This window comes from Nothoprocta perdicaria, unplaced genomic scaffold (assembly GCF_003342845.1).
Source record: "Nothoprocta perdicaria isolate Ctin4 unplaced genomic scaffold, notPer1 scaffold_75, whole genome shotgun sequence".
Lineage (NCBI taxonomy): Eukaryota > Metazoa > Chordata > Aves > Tinamiformes > Tinamidae > Nothoprocta > Nothoprocta perdicaria.
In genome coordinates this window covers 1,503,844-1,523,964 of record NW_020456032.1, presented here as the reverse complement: position 1 = coordinate 1,523,964, position 20,121 = coordinate 1,503,844, and the positions used below count along the sequence as shown (strand labels likewise).

At 47.6% G+C, this 20,121-nt stretch overlaps 1 long non-coding RNA gene across 1 annotated transcript; it reads right to left on the bottom strand.

The window, feature by feature from the left end:
- Positions 1-342: 342 nt before the first annotated feature.
- Positions 343-18,553, bottom strand: LOC112957709. The gene is made up of 3 exons (XR_003251261.1): positions 18,506-18,553; positions 3,444-3,623; positions 343-801 (listed from the first exon to the last, which is right to left on the bottom strand). It is a non-coding gene; the product is annotated as an uncharacterized LOC112957709 (long non-coding RNA).
- Positions 18,554-20,121: the final 1,568 nt, after the last annotated feature.

Sequence of the window (20,121 nt, the reverse complement as noted above, 5' to 3'; positions counted from 1 at the left end):
CGACAGTTAAAACTGCCCAGGGAGCCCTGGCAAAAGGCTGCCGAGAGCCACCCAGGAAAGCAGGAACACAGCCCATGAACACATAGGTCAGAGCAGCTCCACATCACTACCAACTTTTGGATAGAGCTGCAGCTTTGGATCCCCTCCTCTGGGGCTGCTACATGAGCCCAGCTTGGAGCTTTGTAAGAGCCACCTCCAATTCTGCCCTTTGAGCAGAATTTCCCACAGCTCCCATCGCGATTTTCCCTCTGCTCTGCACTCCCAACAGAAACACAAAACCCTTCTGAGGAAACAATCTTCTTTTTTTAATTATTATTTTTTTAAAGATTTTGTACTCGGAAAAGGCAGCACTACCCATTTGTATCATGATAATACTACATTTTCTTATTGCTTTCCATCCTCTCCCACTTCTCCCGAGATCTTATTTGCATTTTTGATCAGACTCGTACACAGAGGAGATGCCTTCAGGGAGCTGGCTCTAACAGTGTCCAGGTCTTTTTCCTGGGCTGAATCAATTAATTTACACCTCTGGGAATAAAGCGAATTTCTTCCTGCCATGTGTACAATTACTCCTCGTTTTCATCTGCGAGAGGGCGAGGGGGAGAGTCAGGCTTTGAAATGCAAAGTCATACGTGCAAATCACAACCTCCAGCGGTGAAGGCCACATCAGGGCGCTGCGACGCGGGGCCGTGCGGCGCCTCACCTGCCCGGGAAGGACCAGAGGCTCCTCTGCGCTGACGGGTCCCCGCCGAGCCATTCACACTCATCCTCTCCCCAGGTGCCCGCAGGTCAGCAAGGGCCCTGCGGAGCAGAAGGACACAGGCGAGGTTCAGTGGGACACTAAGGCAGAAGCATGAGGAGGCAGCAAACACAGCCCACAAACGAGTCACGTAACTTGCTTTCCGCACACACGTCTCTCCAAAAGGTTACCCGGATTATTTCTGCCCCAGCCCCAACTTTTTATTTAATTTTCCTCTCAAGTCTTGATCCTGGAAGGTGTTTAGCCACGTCACTGAGACAAAGCACAACAGCAGGAAAAAAGGCTAACACAGGGAATATCTGCAGGTTTTAAAATTCCGCATTTTGCCAAATTGAGGTTCTGAAGCCCCAGGTTCCCTTGTGCCACTGCAATATTCAGAGACATTATTTGTTTTTTCCCCCCTGCTCTGTGTTAACCATGGCCAAACTCTACCCCCTGCTTGCACCATGTTACACATGGGAACCTTTGCACCAACACAACCCTTGTAGAAATACATTCACCACTGAAAGCCCAGTGCGTAGCTGGGAATACATCTTCATGTCTGGTATGCTCCAATGTCCTCTCTAGGTGGCAATCAGTGCTGAATCTTCCCCTAAAACGCTACTTGTAAGACTCTTAGATAACTGTTTTCCCAGCCCCAGCCATATATCAGTTTTTGTCTCAAGGCATGAGCCAAGAACATCTCCCTCCATAGTGTATGGAGGCAGAATTGCTTTTAAAAATGGCCAAATTAGGTTTTTAAAGCATAATACAGAACAGGATTGATAATCTAAAGGCACAAATTCTGCTAAAGTAACCAACCACAGTCAGTTCTTTTCTTAAGTTCCTTTTGCATCCTTGCTCCTATGTCCCTTTTTGTTCCCATGTCGTGCTGCTCTCCAAGGCTTCCCGCTGACCCTCTTCCCCAGCAGCGCCAGGGAAGGTGCTGAAGGCTCCCACTGGATTTCAGCCTGCGTTTCCCCTGCTTTCCACCCGAGGGGCTCACCTCCACCCACCCACCCCTGCACGGCCAGGAGCTTTTACCCCACGCACACCTTGCTGGAGAGCACTTGTCGGGCAGTATGGGGAGGCTGAGAAGGACAAGGACAACCAGGATACCTTAATGCAAAATCCAAAGGTGGATTCTGGAGATTCCCAACAGCTTCTCTCCTGCTCAAGACGTGAGGAAACAGCCTGTCTTTTCAGGATTCCTCAACTCGCTAGGGAAACAGAGAACTTCTCCGGAATGCCAGGCACCCTCCCGCACTCTGAAGGCATTTCCCAGCACCTCATCTCCTCCTCTCATGAGCTGCGTGTCCCCCGTGCCCGTCAACGGCTGGGAAACCTCTGCTTGAGCAGAGGGTCAAGGAGAGGAGCCCTCTGCTTGAGGGGTCAAGCTCGAGCCCTCTTGACCTCAAGCTTTAGACCAAGGGAGATCGCTCTGAAAGGCAAGTAGTCCTCCTCAGTCCAACTCAAGGTCCAGTGCCCAATGCCTAGGTTGAACTCTGTACTTAATTAATCTCTCGTGCTGTGGCCTAATTCTCTTTTCAACATGTGGCTGTCACTTCCCTGTCATCACCGCTGATTTACAATGGGCTTTAATTAAATCCTCCGTACATTATTCAGCATTCTCTCAAGACAACACCAAAGCAGCCAAGGGTATTTAAAATGTCACCTGCTGAGACGTATCATCTCCTCCTAAATAAATATGACAGTGATCAAACTTTGGCTAATTACAGTGACTTCGTTATTTGTTTGTATGTTTTAATATTTAATTGCTTTCGTGTTCATCCAATTACAAAGCAACAGCAAATAGAAATTAACTTTTTATCAGTGTGTTCCCAGCCCAGCTAATCAGCACTTCAAAGGCCAGACACAATAGGAGGCCATCCAACCTGAGAGCGCTTTACAATATATTCTCTGCTGAATGGGCCGTGCTATTAAATTAAGGGAGAATTGTGTTTGTCCGTGTATTCCCAGCTCCCACCCAGCTCTCCCCTTTACACTGCCGTTTATGGGCGCTGCTGTAGCAGCCTTGCAGGACAGTAAATTGTTTGCATTGCTCCTGCGTGCGCGCGGCCAGCGCCTCTAACTGCTCTGCGGCTGCCCGAGGTGCCGGCACGGCGCTCCGTGTCAGCCAGAGATAGTGGGAAATCGCTCCGTGTCAGCAAGAAATAGTGGGAAATTGCTTCCCTTTCTCGCTTACAGGTGGTCATGGAGAGGCGAGAGGCCAGATCTCGCAGCTAAGGTCCCTGTGCACACCACGCAGTACGAGCAGAGCCAGCCTGGACGCCAGCAGCAGCCCACCACATCAAGCCAGCGCTGGGCCCGTAGATAAGGGGCCTTCTCTGCTAGTAAATAACACATATGGGAAACAGCATCTCCCACGGAGCCACTCTCTCTCGGCAAATATTCTCCCGTCTTTTCTTTTGGCTCGCTTAAAGTGATTCAACAATTCTCGCATCCCCCGAGACAGGGAGGCAAAAATAATTGCCCAAACTCAGCCACTTCTGCTTATCCTCCTGCATCTGGCAGCCAGCCGATACACAAGAGTGGAAAGAACATACCCACCAGTCCACCCAGCAGGGCCACCAGTCCACCCAGCAGGGCCACCAGTCCACCCAGCAGGGCCTTCCCAGCACGGGCCCGGTGGTGGCCATCCAGGTGCAACATGAGCCTAAGCAGGCAGGGGGGCTACACCCACCTTGCTCTCTCTCGCTGGCTTTCAGACACTGGACGCCCAGTGCTAACGAGGCACCCGCCTGCAGTCACGTTATTTCCATGCTGGGTCGCAAGTGTCTGGTGTGATTAGGCTCGGATCTGTAACGTGGGCAGTTGTACAGGCTCCTGGCTCTGCTAGGGCCATCTGCACCCATTTTAGCAACTGTCAAGATGGGAAAGATCAGCAAAAAAAAGCTTCAGGACTCAACCTATATCAGCAAGATTATTTTTACCAGCACAGCCACCTGGCCGCTGACCAGCAAACTACTTACACTGTCAGAGTTGCGCGTAAAGAGGAGAGGTTAACTGGAGCTGCTTTCCCATTGCAAACCTCCCTGCAGAAGCAGAAACCAGCTACAGAAAGAGTGATTTAGGGTCAAAGAAGACAGATAAACAGCACATAAGGCAAACACCAGAGAAGAAATACAGCCAGACAAGTCTATGCATAAGTGACCTACATTAACGGGAATTGATCTGTGCTGAATCTCTTCTGTGTTTTACTGCATTGTCCTACTATTCCTTCCCCCCAAAAAGCCACGCCTTTTAGTTGCCACAATAAAAGCCTAGACAAGAGATCAGGAATCGCGGCCCGAGTGAGTTGTGATCTTGGGACACAATCTACATAATGGCAATAACAAGGTCCCACCTCCTGGTTTTAAGAATTCAAGCAGAGAAGTGTGTGCATAGATAGGGGCAGGCCAGGTGCTGGAAGCCTTGAAAGTACACACAGGAATTGTGACACGATCCCACCAACCTGGCCTCGTCTTTTAGAGTTCCCAAGCCTGTCTTTTCACGTAAGCACAAAGAGAATAAAGAAAAACATCTGCACAGCTGACGATTAGAGAAATCTGTGTGGTTTCTTTCTCCAAGAGCAGTAACACGTGTGGCAAGTTACACCCAGCCCCAGATCCTCTATGCAAATTCTCCACCCACCATTTGTCAGCAGCAGCCCTGGGCTTGGAGGTAGCCACTCAAAAAACAGAGGCAAGACTATGTAAAATACAGGCAAACACTGCCCTAAACAAAAATCTCTCCAGAAAAAGGTATCCTGGCAACAGATGAAGTCATCACTAGCAAGATGCTATACAAAAGCATTTGCAGTGTGAGAAAAAAAAATTCTTTTGGAAAAAAGTACTTTCATGAGATGGAAACAATGGTTCAAAAACATCCTGGGGATTCTTCCACTGAGAAACTCCTGTGTGTTTAATTTTAAGTTGTTCTCATAAAATATTTAACAAAAAATAAAGATTTGGTCAAAATACTTTGATTTCATTGGAATTAAGTATTTAATGTGACCCAAAATACTTTTTCAGAATTTGATTTTTGCTTTAAAAAAAATCTAAAATTGCAGAGTTGGTCATGCAAATGGCTGTTCTAATCTCTGCCTAGCTTCACTAGGGACTCATCCACTATATTGACATACTACTCCTTTTGCTCCCTTAGTTTCTCATCCAGAATCCAAAGATTCATTAAAAATACACATATATGGGGCTCAAATGAAGACGAAAATACCAAGAATCAAGAGGGAACAGCTTGGATGAGACACTTGGAAGCCACTCCATGATCTATGCGGTGGCACTGGAGCAGAGGCTCTGGGTTAGGAGGAAGAGAAACGCACAATAGGCATATGGAGAAAAACAGGCACTTTCTTCTTCTCAAAGTGGATTTTGAAGTCCATGTGCAAAGGGTTTGTCAAAATAGTCCGCCAATGACACGAAGAGCGGCAAATAAAACAGTTATAACAATATACATAGCATCACAGAAGAGTTGTTTTCCTCAAACGCGAGACTATCAGTCTAAGAGCTTAAAAAAAAGCTGGATCAAATCAAAGGTTTCAACTAGCACTGCCCAAACACACTGCAATTCATTGCAACTTAGAATTCCAATTTATCACCTTGATCTTGGCCCAAGAAAATACTATTACTCCATGTATATCCTGAACATTTTCTAGTGTAGGAGGTAACTCCAACTCAGCTTCATTAGCGTCTGCTATGTAACATCTGGGGTGACCGAGCTGTGGACATTATAGAGACTTCTGAAACTATCTTGCCATCAAAACTCTAGAAACCATAATGCCATGCTGGGGACAGAATGAAAATCAAGTTTCCCCCTTGACTTTCTACTTTTCTGGTCCCATCTTCTTATTACAAGTTGGTTCAATTTTAAAATGGATCTCCTGGGGCTACTAGAGAAACTAAACTTTCATTCCCTAAAAATACGTTTCTAGACTTTGTAGTTGCAGAGAAATAGAGGGGCGAGTTGGGGGGGAGGAAAAGGGCTATTTTTTTTGTTTCCTCTGAGGAGGAGGAAAACCAGGACCCTAACGAACACGCCTACCTTTCCCTAGGTAGTTTATTCACTGTGCATTTCTTTTTTTCAGATTGAAGCTTTACCTGGTCTTGCGTTCAGTTCATATCCCAGAACCATGGGCTGGACTAGAAAAAAAATCTTCCAGTTCACAATTACAGATCCCTTAAAACCCATTGAGATAGGTGGCATGATCCCAGGAGATGGCATGCAACCTCAGCATCAACTGACCACAGAGTTAAAACTCGGGGGAAAGGCCCAAGAGCCTCAGACATCTTCCAGAAGGTCCATCAGGACCTTCTATAGGCTAGAACCATGACCAACTACCAAGAAGCAAAATTTCCAGAAGCAAAATTTCCCAACAAACCCACAACTCAAGACATGGAAAAAGAGCAAATTATCCTCCAAAAAAAAAAAGAGAGAAAAGCCAAAGCAAGTGCTCTGCGCACGAGCATTGCATTTGCAATTCTGATTCTCTAATAGGAAACGTCTCCCACTTGGGGGAGGGGTAGACAGGAAATATTACAGCAATGTTATTTTGTTACACTAATTACCAATAATGGCACATACTAGGGTACAAACCACAGTCAATTCATTTTAAAAGCTATGTAATAATGTTTAGGATAAGGACTTAATTTTTATAGCCACTGAAGCAGATTTACTTGTACTGTAATACAGATTTATTACAAATTACATTTCCTAACTCAAGTGGTTGACTTGGAGAGGCTCTGCAGGATTTGTGGGGAAACAACTTGACATAAAGGGGGGGAAAATAAAAAAGAGCCGAGTCAAGGTACACCTCCTTTGGTGGAAAGCCTGTCCAGGCATTATCACCTCCCATCCCAACCTCCTCGTCCTCCTCAGACCAGCTCATTCCTAATGAGTGTTCCTCTGTTCTAGGGGAAGGTGGGGTAGAAAATCATCCTTTCTCACAGGGAAAGCCTAACCCTCAAATGGACAGGCTGGAGACTGCAAGCAGGTCACAGACACTTCCCCTCTTCCTGGAGGATCAGGATTTGACAGCCTAGAGGACAAAAGCCAGTAGAAGAACATGGATCTCAAGATCACAGTAACTATTACCTTACAGCCTAAAGGTATTTAAAGAGGTAAGAAAATCTGGTGGTAGATAACACTATCCAGACACAGCTGGCCCTATTTCCCATTCTGACCTTCCAACTTGCATAACTTGTTTTCTACGAGCACCAGCACAGTTGCTTTCCAGGGCAGCCTCCACCTGCTCTGCATTAGTGCTCCAACTAGGTCAGATCCACCACCTCCACCACCGTGAAGCATGGCCATGGAGACCAGGACCACCCCAGGTGACCTCCATTTAGTCAGCTGCTTGTGAAGGACTTATTTAATTGTACAATTTTAAGTAAGTAAAGTTTTAATAACAGGTTCCCTCCACCTTGCAAAAAGAGAATTCCAAAAGAGATCCATAAAGCAAAGACTTTGAAGTGCAGCCAAGAAGACAGAAAACACAGACAGTCTGCGGTGTCAATCGCTGAATATGGAACAGTTCAAATCTTGTCTTCTACCTCCCCGCACAAGACAACCTTCTGGATCACAGGGACTGCCAGTCAGACGATTAGAAGCAAGGCTGGGCCTAAAGGGACCTGAACAGCACAAGTCCATAGGTGTGCAGAACTTCACAAACAGCCCCAAACAAGGGCAGATGTTGATCATTTCTAATTAGGACCAACATTCAAACTTGAGCCCCACCGAGTTATCACTTATGATCTGGTTATATTTAGTTTCTTCACTCTCTCACTTGCCAAGGTCTAGGCTCAAATTCATCAACACCTTGAGGAGAAAGTCCATGATAGGTGCAGTAAACACATTGATATGAAATGGGTAATTCTGCAAAGGGAGATCTGGCAGGAGCTTCCCACAAAACTGATCCCCAAGGATGAGCTGCAGGCAGGTGAACAAAGATGGAAACTCAGCAGGCTGCAGAGCCAGGAGGCAAGCTCTGATCTCAGGCTGACAGGAACACTGCAAATATCAGAAAGAGCTCAGCCTCCAAAGGCAAGGAGGCATCAGGTCTTCCTTTTCCTCCAGTCAAATGGAATAAAGAACTGCCACACACACAAGTGCTCAGAGACCTGTACAGGAAACAGGGTCTTCACCCCACTGGCAAATGCTTCTGCTATTTAATGAGCCAAGTAAAACGCCCCAATCAAATCAGATAGACAGACATCTCCTAGGATGCCTTCAGTGCAGAGGACATGGACCAGGCAGTGCTCGGTACAAGGACTGGAATCTCCCTGTCGATTCTCAGGATCTCCAGTGGCTACTATGGCACTTCCACCTGCCTCCATTGACATGCTGGCCAGACACAGAAATCCTTGCTTTTTTTTTTTTTTGCTACACACTTCCCATTTCCATGTGCTAGTAGTGAACTTCTGCTGGAGACTTCCCTGCTACTGCAGGGAGCTCTTGCTGGCCCGCACCTGGGGAAAGGAGCTCCAGTTTGCCAAGGCAGCTCTTGACATTATTGGGATTATCTACCCCTGCTCTGCCTCCACCCACCCTCCCCCCTTGCAAAAAAAAAAAAAAATCCCCAAAAAACCTACACACAAAAACCAAAGCAACCAAAAAAAAACCCACAAAAAGCACACATTCAACTCAAGTTTTGCTTTTATCTTCATTGACCACTAGCAGTCAAGCACAGCATCCAAGAAAGGTAGGAAGAGATTTGCAGCGGGGTTTAAAAGCCATCTCTGCGCTGAGCTGCTGTGCATAGGCACCAAACAAAAGCTCTGCTTAGCGGAACGAGCGACTGGGCTGGAGCGGCTCCAGATTCACTTCTCGCTCAAAGAGGAACACGGCCAGGGCTCTGCAGCCATGCCCAGGCCTCACGCAGAGGTGCACACACAGCCTTACAAAGGGAATTTGACCAACACTGTGCCACATTGGTTTTTAATGTGAAACCTCATTACATTAAGCTTCATCCAGGGAGAAAGACACAGAGGGAGGAGAGTCATTAGCTTAGGCAGACAGCCCTGAAAAGGGAAGGAGGGAAGGAGGAGTGGTTTCTTATGCTAATACTGCAGAGGCTGAACTCCCACTGATGTTCTCCAGTGCTCCAGGATAAATGAGACTTTCCTAAATCTTTCCCCACTGCAAATAAACAGCCAGGGAGCCTGCACCATGCGGCTTGCACGGCCCCATTCATCACAGCATCCCAACTGTAGGTACCAGTGATTACAGCTAATTATTGGCAATTACCACTGCTGAGCTTGTAGGTGTGTTTCCTCCATAACTTTCAGCAGCTGCAGAGGCTCTTTGTGGGCTTCTCTCTGCAGAATCACAGAAGGAGATCAGCTCCCCCTTGCCAGGCAGCAAGACTCTGCAGCCAGGAGATGTTTCCATCAGACACAAGCACAAGACACAAGGAAATAAAAATTCCAAGCCTGCAATCCCATCGTGCTGCTGATGACCCAATCTCTGTTGTCTTGGTGTGGCGGGTTACCTTTTTGCTTTGGCGGGCTCGTCTCCCCATGCCTCTCTCAAAACCCTTGCTGTGCAGTCAAGCCCAGATCCCCCCCTCCTCCTCCTCCAAACACATATAATGTAATTCAATCAAAACAAAAACACACGCACTGAAAAGCACATGTACAGCCAGTGCTTTCCCCGCATATAAAGTAATACAGCAGCGGACTGAGGGATGGACCCTTTGAGAAATTCGTATGCCAGCCTTCCCACTATAGTAATTTCATTCTGCCTTTGTAATTGTCTGATATTACATTGTTCCCTGCCGGAAGATTAATTAGCTAGTCTTACCCTCCAACATACCATCCCTCTGCAGCCCTCAAGGAAGCTGGAGCGGTGCCAAGCCTCGCGCATTCGCTATGCTGGCTGGCAGCTGCTACTGTATCCAAGAAAGGCTCCTTTTGTCCCCTAACAACAGTTGCTGTGCCAACTGACCCCCGGTCCCCCCTTCCGCGCCCACCGCGAAGCCAAGGAGGTGCCGAGGCGGCAACGCCGCAGGCCAGCGGCAAGGGCTGCGGGACACCTGGGAATCGCCAAGGGGAAGGACGCGACAAAACCCAGCGCCGCGCGCCCCACACAAACCAACCCTCCAACTGGCATAATTACTCACACTCATTAAGTGCGGCTGCATTGCATATGCAAATCAAGCGAGTCAAGCGCGCGGGGCGCGTCAGGCTGCAGCAGCGCCAACGGTGCCTCGGTCGCGGCTAGCGGCGGGAAGGACGCGCGCGAGATGGCATCTCGCCGGCCGGCACGCCGAGGCGACAGAGCGCAGCCGGCGCGTCCGCGCTCAAGGCCGCCGGCACTCGCGCCGAGAGCCTCGAGCGGGGAGCGCGCGGGCAGCGGGGAGCGAGCGCGCGGGAGGCAGCGCGTGGGGAACGGCACTGGGGGGTGGGGGGCGGCAGCCGGCGGCCATTTTGGCTGATGGGGATAGGCGGCGGGGCAGGCGCGAGGGGCCGCCGCGGCCGCCCCCAGACCCAGCTCGTCCCCAACGGGGCGCCCGCGTCGCTGTTGCCGCTAGGCTTGGCAGCTGCCGCGGGCCGCCGCGGCTCTTTGTGCCTCTCTTGGCACCGAGCCCGGCCCGCCGCCAAGCGCGCGCCCCGCCGGGGATACACGGCTTTTGTTCCCCTGCCGTTGTGCCCGAGCCTCTCGCACAAGCGCGTTTCATCGCTCAGGCGGATTTTAAATGCAGCCTTTTAAATGCAGCCAGCGGAGAGGCAGAGCTTGGCCATCGCCAAGGGACAAGGCGCAGGACACCGCAGTACCGCTTTGCTTTGCGGGCAGGCGGCTCTCAGCAGGGCTGTCCAACATCACGCTCGTTGCGGCATCCGCCTTGGCTGCTGCCGGGAAGCCTCGGCACACACCGGAGCCATCCCAGCTTCAGGCCTCGGCCTCCTGCGCGGCAAGGCGCAGGCTGGGAGCCATGGCCACAGAGACTGCGCCCCAACACCACCAGGCCACTTTTAAGAACTACAGCAGATTCTTCACCCCACAACTCCATTTTAGCCTCTGCATACAACACAGCACCCCTTTCCAGCCCTGAAGGGCAGCATGGCCGGAGTAGGCGAGCGCTGCGGCACTGGCTAGCAGCGGGCTGCGCGCTAGGGAGTGGAAGCAGGTCTCTGAAGCCCACGCTGCGCGAAATGATCCGGTACCATCACAGGAAGGATTAAGACCCACCCCTAGGTGGATGGATCTCTGCTGCCTACCTGCCCTCCTTGTCAATCAGCACCTCCCTCCCCCTTCCTCATGGCTCCTGGGTGCTACAATTAAGCACCGATAAACTAAAGGATGTGGTGAAAGAAGAGGAGGTAAGGGATGTTGCCCTGCCCAAGTTAGCCGGGTAGGGGCAGCTGTAAATTCATCTGCCATTGGTTTTCCTTACCAGAAGGTGCAAGAGGAACCCAAAGAAGAAGAACCAAAGAAGAAAGGCTCAGCCGGTCTGACTAACCTGCCGACAAGAGAAGCAGGGCAAGAGATTTAGAGCCATCCGTCCCATACCCTTGGGACAAACAGCAGGAATAGGACGTCATGGAAATATAGTCCTAGAGAAAGAAGGGAAGGAAGAGGTGCCCCGGCACTGCCACTTTCTTCCCACATGGAGGGCCAGCACCACGTGATGGAGGTGCATGACATCAGGGAGGTGCGGCTTTTTAGTTTGGGGGAAAAAAAACATAAAAATACATGTAGGTACACACATAAACTGTCCTGCTCCCACATAGGGGCACCTTCTTTACTCCGTTTCACCTACCTGTAAGATAAGCCCCCTGCCAAGCATCACAGCTGCCATTATACCAGCAACCTAGCTGTTATTCTTTCCCTAATTCCCTCTAATTTTCACCTGGGGGGTGTTATTTATATAACATCTTTTAAATGTTGACTTTTTCAACACACTTTTTCCCTTTTTATTTTTTTTAATTACTTGCATTTAAAATAAAAACGCCAGCCCATGTAAGTGACTGCCCTTGTAACAGTTCTAGGCCTCTTGCTAATTAATGTGTGTTAGCTTTGGCTTATACACCAGGATGCCTAAATCCAAAATACACAAGCCTGCCAAGTTACTTTGCAAACAATAAAAGCTTGCCTTGAAGAATGACATTATCCAATTCCCTACTAGGCAATCTTTAAGAAACCCTTATTTTCAAGGTCTCAGACTTAATCACTTTTAAAGTGGACAAGCTGCAGCTTTCATTCTCTTGTGAAAAAATAGAGGAAACCCAGAGAAAAGCAAAGAAAATGAGAAATAAAGAGATCTCCAAGAGACAGACAGAAGCACTGTGAAGCACAGGACAGGCTTTCCCTGTTTCCCTTGATACACTCAATCCAAAACAGATAGCTCGCACCAGCTTAAGCGCACACCTCCGAGCGATCCCTGAACAGGCTCTTCTAGTTGCACTTCTGCATCCCAGACAGAGGGAAAGTGAGCAGAAGGAAAGTGAGCCACAAAGTGTGTGTTGGTCACATTGCTCAGTACACCCCTTAGTTTCAGGAGTACATCAGAGGAGCACTCACAGGACAAAATAACCCTGGAAAGCTCTAGTTCGCTTATTCAGCAGAGTCATAAACAAAGAGGACATGATATCAGTGTACAAGAGAACTGACAAGGTGGAAAGGTGGATCCAGAGCTTCTATAGACCACCCACCACCCATCTCAGTGCGAGTATCAGGACGTTCAGTACATCTGAAGGCAGCAAGTTGAAAACAGATTATAAAAGGAAAAGCCTTATGTAAACTTAATGCATAATTAACCTGAGAAACTCGCCTGCAGAAGATATTGAGGTCACAAGAGCGTTAGAGCCACGAAAACAACTACATCATTATATGAAGAATGAGAACATCCACTGTTGTTTGAATACTCATTTAATTAAAAGGATATAACCTACTGTGTTCTAGGCAGTGAGAGCTTCCCCTCCAGAGAGGGACCCTGAGAGGCTGCTTGCATATTCCTCCGAAACATTTGGCACCACAGCTCTCAAAGGAGCCTGGACAGGAGCCTCTCTAAGACTTTCCATGCAGGATCAGGTCTGAAGGGTTCATCTGCTCCACTGTGGACAGGGGCACAGGAGAGGTGGAGCTCTGCACCGGCTACCCATGGCCACCTTCACAGTTAGTTAAGACAACAAGACTTTGAGGAGAAGTCTTGATCTGACTGATCTGATTTAATCACTCTAAGTGGGATCAGTTGACCTATCCTCTTGGGATGCGCAATTCCAGATAGAGGTTAAAGCTGTGGGGATTTTCATGCCTTTGCAAGCCTTGGTGAGAATGTGCAACAGGCTCATATTCTGTGATCAGTAACTTCTTCTGCAGTCCTTTCAAAGCCCTGGAATCTCATGTGTCTCTTCACGGCCTAATGCAGCCTCCCAAGTTTCCCTTTGGTGCTAAGAGGCTCCTTTTCCATTCACCATTCAGGCTTTTTCAGTTCTCCTCACTTATGTTCCGAGTCCTAAGATCTCCTTCCTAATACCAGCTCAAAAAGAGAAAAGTAAAACAAAATGTCTCGATTTAACACTACTCAAGTGTAGTACCCACAGGCCTTCCTCTTTTCTATGTTTCCCTCTTGCTTACAACAGTAGCAGCTGTTTTGCATTTCCCACCTCTAAACCTTTATGTTTAACTGAGGTCTCTTGCCAAAATCCAGTGAGAGACACAGACTTCATAAAATTTTTCCGAGAACATGAGCTGTCTCTGCCGCAGGCTACGCCCCTCTCAGGAAATCATATATCATAAATCCTAAGCGATTGGAAGGCACCCTTTGAAGGAAGCTAGCTGTAGCACTGACAGCACATTTCCAGCCACCCAAAACGGGGTATGAGAGCTACGTATATCTGCCGTTGCTCACACCCAGACGTCTCACGTGCACAGCACCTCCTTGGGAATCATTGCCGTGCTGGGCAGAGAAGGCTCAGCTATGAGCGCTCAAAGGTCCATGCCCGAACCAGCTCTGAAGGGCCAGAGGAGACAGAGGCTGCTGTGACTAGTTTGCCTAAGATGACATCTCGTAGTCCTGCTCATCGAGCAAGCAAAATTGTTGCTGAGAACAGTCAGAACTACAGACCCTCCCTGCAGCAACCAAGAGACATTGGCAGGGCAGCACAGGGTTCTGCTGCTGTTTGAAACACTCCAAGGCAGTAAAGCAGAGACTTCAAATACTTGATTGTACAGTTGTATTTCATGGTATTTTGATACCATGATATCAATCGATAACACTGCTTTGTTCACCAACCTGAACTCCTTGTTTGCTTTCTGCAAATATTTGCAAGCCCTAGGGTTCACCTTTTGACACCACTCTCTGCCACTCCAAGGGCTAGATGAGCTTAATAAAAAAAAGGGATGCTGTTACATCACCGAGGGAGCCAGGGGCCTTAAGAAAAAAGCTAAAGTCATAAAACCTTCAGAAAATCTAGAGGGAATTTGGATGACATGGTGTTTGTTCAGGGCTGGTGCAATCAGACCTGATCCAAGTACAGATTCACCTCACGTTAATCCTCTAGTGTAATGAGGAAAGGGGGCTCTCTTACTTTCCTCAGAGACTTTAAGGAGTTTAATTTCAGCCACATAGAGCACTTCAGTCCTCAGACAGATCTGTAGGTCAAACAGGATGTTTCAGTGCTGGATCTCAGCGCGGGCCAGCTTGGAGGAGCCTCTTCTGCAGCCACACGTCTGTACGGCATGGGGGAATTTGAGCAAAGGGACAAAGAGGGAGCATCTGAATTCTGGACCTGCAGTAATTATGGCCTCCAGTAAAGCTGATTTTCCATTTGCTGATGTTACTCTTGGAGTCTGGCCTTTCACTGCAGGAAATGAAAACCTGGAATGACCTGGCTGGTGCGTGGGGACCCATAAAAGCAGAATAGTCTTCATGCGCTTCAGCTTTGTTCCTTCCTGTCCTCTTAAATGTAATAGTCAGTACTGTGCAAGTAATGAGTATGGAGTAACAGTCCATACCTGTGATCCAAAGGTTCATTACAAGAAATGGGGAGCCCTGCCAAATGCTCAGTCTCCTTTGCCTCTCCATTTTCCTAAGAGGAAATACTGAATCCCAGAGAGGCACGGGGGTGTGAGATCAGCAGTCAATTACCATGCCTGCTCAAAAAAGAAAAAAGGAAAACAAGCCTCCCCACACTCAGCCTCCAGCCCCCATAAATAAATAAATAAAGAGTCTTCCTCAATTCACAGAAGTGCTGCAGTTTGGTGATATTGTGCATCAGCTCCATGGTGAACACTGCAATGATGTGAACATGAAACATGAAGCCGCACATTACCCTCAGCAATGGGGACAGCTCTGCCACCTAGCTCCAGCCACTCACAGCAAGTTAGTACCGCCAGCTTGCTCCCTCAACGAAATAGGAGAGGGAATTTAATTTTCATTTCCTTTATCTTGCTTCCCAAATGACATCTCACACACCTGCTGAACAGAGAAGTCATGCTGTTGTCAGATGGCCATAAAATTCTAAATCCTTTGGTGGGGGTATTTCTTCCTATTATTTTAAATAGGATTACATATACACTTCCTTCCTAATGTCCTAGTCCTTCCTAATGAACGACTGATTTTCCAGACCCCAAGACACATCAAGTGTTCCACATCATCTCTCTACCTATGGGTGAGCCTGAGTTTCACCGACTCCCCATGATACGCCACGTGCCCAACCTCTCCAAGAGCCTAACCAGCTTACTCCTGGACACTGCCAACAGAACCAAACCCTCACATTTGTAAACCTCTTTGGAACTCCAGTCATTTCTCAGGCTCCAGCTCTTCTGGCCTATTCCTTTGGTAAGATCCGTTTTCAGGGCTGCAGTTCTACAGTCTCTCTGGATTTACAGATCACCTCCACAGGGTGGTGGAATTGCCAAAGCAAACAAACATCCCTACTTTGGGGAGCTTCTGGAAATCAGGTCCTTGTACTTGAGCCAAGGCAAGCAGCACAGACACCTCACCCGAATAACAAATGCCTACATACACGTTCCCATCTCCATGTCAGAGCTCTAGACTTCTCCCAGGTTTAGATCAGCTCCCTCTAAGGCCTTCTGCCCTGCTCATCCTTTCTCTTTTCAACATATAGAGCTTGTATTTTATATGCGGTTTCTTCTTAAGCTTGCTCAGAAGCGACCAATGTGAGACACTCCCTTTCTTAAGGCTTAGCACCCTTAGACATGCAACTCCGCATAAGTCTTTGCTAGCTCGGCTGTTGATTCTTCAGCCCAGTCAAGCTTAGAAATTCCTTGTTCCAAGTTATAGCCACGGCTCAGCACCACCGAATGTCCAAACTCATCTCAGATCATTCTGTAATCCTTTATTGACAGCCCTACATTGAAGTATCAGTTTCCTATAGAAGTAAAGAGACAGAGGAGGCAAAGTCCCAAATTCAGAGCAGAGTTTGCTTGACAACAGGGTTACACAAGAAAGCCATTGGGAATTAATAAGTGACAAGATTTGGGAGGTGACAGGAACGATACAACCCAGAGAAGATATTTATATATTCTTTGTGTTTGCTTTACCTAGATACAGGAATTCTCATTTACATTTCTCATTACACTGGAGATCTTCTAGCCTTTGCAACTTAGGGTTGTTCCAACTCAGGCCCATATTGCTACTATTCTTGTAGAGCCTCCGAGGTGCTTTTGCTACGGTTGAAGTCTTGGTTTAATAGTTGCCATTCTGACACAGAAGAACAAAACAGGCTCAGGAATGGCACGTCACCCTGCTGCCCACCTGCAGCCCCAGCCTGGCGCAGGGTCTATATCCCAATGTGCCACCTCCTCTTTTCCAGAGCACTCACTAACCCACCAGCTGTGCTGCAACCAGCTGAGGAAGCCAAGAAGGTTTGGGCCATATCTCCTCCCTGCAGAAAGTGTGAGCACCATTAAAGCAGCCTCCTTTCAGGCAGGAGTCTGCAGATCCACCAAGGTCCTTGTTCCCTCATCAGAGAGGGGCTTAAACTCACTTAGATCAAGGTCCCTTTCATTATTCGTTCATGAAAGTCAAGACGCTGCAGATATACTATGAACACTTAGGAGAAAAAAAAAATTACGGCATCTAAAGGCACTTTAAATGATTTAGATACAAACTTGCCTATAATAAGACATCTATTTTGGTTAATCTCTTAGTTGCAAATCTTGAAACTCTTGAACCTGCCTCAGGCTACTGTCAGCAGCACTTCATTTAACGCTGCTTATTGGGAATAACTACTATTTCCCACTGTAACCTCCAAACCTCTTAAAGTCTCTCTTATTGCTTTGCCCAAATATACTTGCCTTGAGGATACAGAAGGGTTTTTTTCCCCCCCTCTCCCTCCCTACCCCTCACTAAGAACTGTTCAGATGATTTGAACAAGCTGAATCAGAAGAGACTGTTCCCAGGCGAAGCGGCCAAGACTCAGATAATCTTCGCCCAGAATATTTAGGGAGTGAATTTTTTTTTTTTTTAAGCACTTACTCAGGTTATGAAATCGAATGGCTGGGCTTTGATCACTCATTGTGAGTAAAGGATTCAAGGAGATGGGGAGGTTTCCAGCCTCCCAGAGAGCCTCTTAGTGACTGTCCTTCCTGCCCTCACCTGAAGGGAGGCACCTCTGGAGGCAGAGGCACAACTGCAGCCGTTCCTCCTTTTCCTACCTTCAAAGCCTCGCTTTATGGAGGCTTGTGAGAGAGTTTAGCACCACCAACTCCAGAGCTCCTGCTTTAAGTTTGATTAGGCTTTTAGTTTGATTGGAAAAAGCAACACAACTCACTGTCCCAAAGGCTCCAAGGGGCTGGACACTATATCAGTAGGTCCCCTAAGAGCCCCCACAATCCTTGCCTGCCCCTCTCAGCAAGATGAGCTTCGTTTCAGTGGGGCAGGTTTAGTTTCAGTGCAATCCCTAATTGTACTGAATTTCAGTTGCAATTCAGTTGCACTAATTTCAGTTGCAGACCCTAAAAATATATAAGAATTGCTACATCACCAGGTCAGCGCATCTTTAGCTCTAAACAGTTGATAGGAAGAGCAATATTTTTGCCCCCAAGACAGAGGTGGTGACTATCTTATACTGGGAATGCTGCAGGAAGCATCACTGGGCAACTGCCCACCTTATTCCCTTGTTCCATGCAAAGTCATGCCAGCTAGAAATAGCAGCAGGAGAACAAAGCAACATTAAAGAGTCCTCCAAGAATGTCTTTTAAAAGTGGTATCTTCAAGTAGGGTATGGAATTATCCAGCATAGCTCTGTATCAGAGAGACTGATTAGGCTTCTGACAAATATCCTCCTTTTTATCCAGGCTCAGATTTGGGTTGCATTGCCAGATACAAGCACAGACCTTATGTCCCATCCACAGGCATCACCACAGCTAACCATCACACATATCTCCCTCCAGACCAAAATATTTATCAAACTTGGCACATGCAGCTTTAGCTCCTCTCTTAGAGACATCTAAACTGTACTTCTCAAGCCAGCGCACAAAGATGCTCTACGCACCTAGCATCTGCATCTAGCCCTTTACCTGAGATCATCTCAGATTGCAAATATGGAAGAGTCAGCTAGATTTAAAACAAACACCTATTCCCCTTCCCCCTGAGAAGCAGTTCTCAGGGAGAAGAAATTCTCACTGAGTAATCAAACCCAAATGTTCAAGAACAATTTCATTCCTGCTCAAGGTACAGCACACACAGCAAGCTGCTGCACAGCCCTGAACCCGTGCAGAGGGCTGAGCCATACCCAGGGAAAAACATCCTTACTTTTAAACCAGAATAAAAGTTCACTATACCTGCTTCTTCATCAATGGCAGCTCCCAACAGCAATTCCACCTCTCCCAGAAGGTTCCAGCAAGGTACTGAACCCTTCCAGGTGAGCTTCAAGCCAAGGCAGGTCCACACTCTTCAAGCAAGAGCAATGCTCAACTCTGCTCATCCCTACCCAACATGTTCCCAACCACATCACCCTTATAGGGATCAGCTGCTGCTTTTAAGGCCTTGGGAGGATTGAGGATCACCTGCAGCAGCTGCTGTTGCTCTTCACTTTTGCTCATTTTGCACAAGGTGGAAGCTCATACAAAGCTCATCTGGCCACCTTCTGGTCCTTCTGCCAAAAGAGCGGGGTGCATTGGGGCACTTGCTGCCGAGCACCCAGGGCTTCTCGTTGCCCACCTGAGCCTTGCAATGGGAGCAGTGCTGTCACCTGGACTTGCACGTGAGCCTCATGGACAAGCTGCTCCCTCGCGCTGCAGTTGCATGAAGCATCCCTAGGCCTCTTGCCATAGCAGAGCTGCTATCTCCCTCCCTCCAGAAAAATCTCCTATGGCCCTGGAAGCTTCAGGTTTTACTTCCAGGTGCCGAGAACTGCTTGAAGGGAGCTCTGCTCAGTGTCCATAACTCTCCATAGCAGGAAGGACAGTCTTTAGAGATACCAGTTCAACCTCCTTTCAGCTGCTTTGTACCTTACTCTATCAGGCAGCGTTCTCCTCTGCTAGATAAGCTCCTTTCCACTTTGGAGAGTTTCAGAAATCATTTGCAGACTTTTCAGATTTCTCAGTAGTTTGGTTCCTTATTAAATATTACTAGTGGTAGATATCAGACTCTCTGCCATACATCCGCTTTCTGTTACAGTATAAATTGTAATCTGTCTTCCTCCTTCTGTCTCCTCAAGTCTTAAAAGAAAAGGAATAAAAAGGAGAGCACAAAATAATTGAAAGGAACCGTTTAGAACAGAAATGGAGGAAAAGTGAAGGGAAAAAAAAAAGCTACCATGATTGAGAAGTTCAATAAAACTGGGGGAAGAAGGAAAAAAAATCCGATTTCTTTAACAAAATGGATTATAAAAGAGGAGTTTTTCAACTAAGTATTTTTAATATAAAAATGTCATCAGGGTCTAACTCTGATGCAAGCCTATTACATGGTCCTGTGCTCTTTCTTCTTTATGCAGACACATAGGCCTTTGCTAAGTGCCTTGCGAGCCTGGTGAACAAACCCCATCCAAAAACCCAGCAAGGCTGCCCCACCTGTGTTATTATGAAACTCAATGCACCAAAGAGTTTTCACTGGTACGTGAAAGAGCTTCCCATTGATCATTGATCCCATTGAGACCTTTGATCCCATTGAGACCTTTTCTTGGCAGAGATGAGCTTCCCACCTTGCCACGCCACCATGAAACGCTGACTGATGGATCCTGCTTTCCTTTCGGTAAGTGCTTCAAGGTGGACTTTATCCTGCCTCTTCATCCTCACACTAAATGTTTTCAGCATGAAAGATGTGGATTTCAGAAAGCTTTAGTTGAAAATAGCGTAGTTTGGAAATGCTTATGCAGCTCAAGTGCTACCAGTCTCTGCTCACCACAATAACGAGCACATACCCATTTAATGAGACTTTATTCTTGGTACCCACCGTA